This window comes from Amblyomma mixtum, chromosome 2 (assembly GCF_055824585.1).
Source record: "Amblyomma mixtum isolate Tamu chromosome 2, ASM5582458v1, whole genome shotgun sequence".
In the NCBI taxonomy this organism is placed as follows: Eukaryota; Metazoa; Arthropoda; class Arachnida; order Ixodida; family Ixodidae; genus Amblyomma; species Amblyomma mixtum.
The window spans coordinates 197,601,267-197,604,257 of NC_143013.1; the positions used below are offsets into that span (position 1 = coordinate 197,601,267).

Sequence of the window (2,991 nt, forward strand, 5' to 3'; positions counted from 1 at the left end):
TAGTGAAGGTGCCAACGGCTCTTGGTTAATTTGCTCCAAGAGCGACTTGAGGAAATCTGCGTTTGAGAAGAGAACAAAGACAGCTGTGACACCTTCGCCGCCCGCCATTGGAAAGAGCGGCGAAATAGACGCAAAAGTGCCTGTATGTCTTTCTTCAATCCAGGACGCAGTTCAGCGTGGCAAAACATTTCGGGAGAGAGATAACGGGGGGGAAAGAAGGCAAGGAAACCGAATCGACACTGCCGTCACGCCAATGGCGTGTTCTTCACTGGACAGACACGGCAAATTAGTAAGCCTTCCGTACGAGCAGGTAAGTGCGGTAGTAGAAATGTGAGAAGAATCCAGCGAACACTGCCGATTCAAGGATCACGATCCAGGCTATGACGCGCGAGAATCCGCAGCCGTAGAAGAGAGGAATAGCACTGTGTACCATAAGCGTGATGAACTGGACCATCTGCAGCTGCGTGACGTACTTCTTCCACCACAGGTTGGGCCGTAACGACGGCCCTAGCGCGGCAAGACCGTAGTAGGCGTACATGACCGAGTGCACGGCCGTATTGAGAACTGCAAACATGACCGCCTGGCCCATGATGCCGTTGTTTACGACCATCCACACGGTTGAGAGCGCCAGCGTGTGGTGCAGCAGGTCATGGGCGTCCGGAGGGGGGGGCAAGGGGGGGCGGCTGCACCCCCCTGGAAAATCACTCACTCGAACCGTGAGTGATGGCCGCACGCCAGGGGCGGTGGTGCGCTCAGCCAAAAGGGTAAAAGCAGCCCCGCTTCGACGCTTGGTCACATCTGCGAAATGCCGCGTCGTTCCGCCGTTTTCAAACCACGCCACCGCCAGCTCTGCTGAAGGACGACCTGTTGCAGACATGCAGCGGCACCGGCGAGCATGTGTTTCGAGATGGGTGTCTGTTTCTTTGATCTCTAGAGAGATAGCGACACGGAGGCAGACAGTGCACAGGGCACAGGTGGTGGTGGTGGTAGTGGTTTATTTAAAAAAAAAAAAATAAAAAGTGAAGCAAAAGAGTGTTGCCGGCCGCGGCAATTGCTATCTAATATCTTAAGCACCCGAGCTGCAGCCGGCGGAAACGAAAGGGAAAGGGAGAGGATAGTGAGGAGAAGTATAGAGGGGAGCGACAGCGAGAAAGGACAGGGGAGAGCTTTGTACACTATTTACAAAATACAAAAGTAATCAAGTTCGCGCCGCTCGCGCGCTAAGAGGGCACAGGTCGCTCGCTAGAATCAGGATACGTTCGTACGCCGGCCACCGATGAATTCTTGAGGGGGGAAGGACAAATCAGCCGTGTCCACCCCCGCTTTGTCGGGCTGCTCAGGGGCAAGCGGGCGACGAGTTGGCGCCGCCGCCGCTCGCTGTCTCCTCCGATCCACGGGAGAGCTCAGTGCGGTAGAAGCGCCGCTTTCAGAACCTTCGGCAAAGGGGATTAGCTGCTTTTGTTCACGGCGACGCAGTCTCCAGAGGCGCCCCCACACCAGCGTTCCTTGCGTCTTCTCCGAAAACCAGCGCCTTTGGTCAACGCAGCCCGATGGCGCCTGCCTGGCTCGCCTGTCACCTCTGGCTGGGCCTCAAATCACAACAGCGCCCATGTACTGTGCGTGTCAGTGCATGGTAAAGAGACCCAGGTGGTCGACATTATCCGAAACTCTGTACTACTCCGTCCCTTATAGCCTGAGTCGTTTTGGGGCTCTGAACCCCATAAAAGCACAAAAACAAATTTTCCGACCGAATTAGTTGCGGGTGTCCCTTCCCCTCGGAAGTCGCGCGGCGTTCCTTACACCCCAAAAGTGCACATTCGTGGATATTGTGGCAAGTAAGCCCTTGCACATGTGCGCGCCTCTGTGTTTGTGCTTCGGTGTTTTTAGTGGCGGGTTGTCAACGAAGGTGAGAACAACCAAGACAGCGGACGAGAAAACGACGAGCGACGAGCAGTATGTGTGCGGTTGCTCGACTGTGCGGATGCGCGAGCAAGATGGAGCGAGGTGTATGAAGCTGCGAGCGTGCATTTATCTTGTAAATAAGTTTTCGTTGTATATAGTCATCTTTTGTTTTCAACGTACTCGTTCAACCATTTTTCCAATCAATATATATGATGACTGTGCACTGAGAGCGTGTAATGAAGCACAGAAATGAATTTATCACCCGTGTAACTACGCAATTCGCCCAGAAAAATCCGAGGCGCCTACAGTTGCTGTTCAAGGAAGACTGACTGAGTGACTGTAGTTGCGTGTTTGTGAACATATTGCGCTGCGTGCTGGTCATCAATTCGGGTGAGTCGAGAACCCGTATGCAGTAAGACTGAGCACTTCGAGTATTGATAGTATCTTTTTGCATTTTTATTAATTTTAATTGTTTCTTTGTTGATAAACTCCAATGTATCTCTACAATCCGCGCTTTAATTTGCTGCTTGTAATTTTCTTTCATGTGTGTATTTTACTTATTTTTTATTTATATATAAATAAATAAATTTACTCCGCAAATAGTGCCTTTTCGCTACGAATATACCCCCCCCCCCCTCCGGCGCCAACAACCAATGGCCCCCCCCCCTGAAAAAAATTCTGCGGACGCCCTTGCAGCAGGTGCAGAAAGCTGATGTGGTCGTTCTTCTTAAGCAGAACGAAGAAAACGGTGTCCAGGAGCTCTCCGGTCTTTAGAAGTATGTAGTACCACCCACTGTACAGCAGCGCGTCTGTTCCGGACGTCGAGTCGCTGCCCTGGCAGAACAGGCTGTATCGCGGAGCTTTTCCCTCGTCGCGCAGGTAGCTTAGCTTAAGCACTCGACAAAAGAGGTAGACGCTGATCAGTACCATCACTGCGTTGTAGACTACCACAATCGGTCGGATAGCGAAGGGCCTTTGATGGGATAGCGATCCCATCAAAGGCCAATCACGAACCCTGGGGTCGCCTCCGGAGAGCACTATAGACCACAGCGAGTGATTCTGCTGTGCCGATATGCTATCCGAGTTCAT

At 52.4% G+C, this 2,991-nt stretch overlaps 1 pseudogene; it reads right to left on the bottom strand.

The window, feature by feature from the left end:
* Positions 1 to 286: 286 nt before the first annotated feature.
* On the bottom strand, positions 287 to 2,991 carry LOC149362143 (very long chain fatty acid elongase 4 pseudogene; annotated as a pseudogene).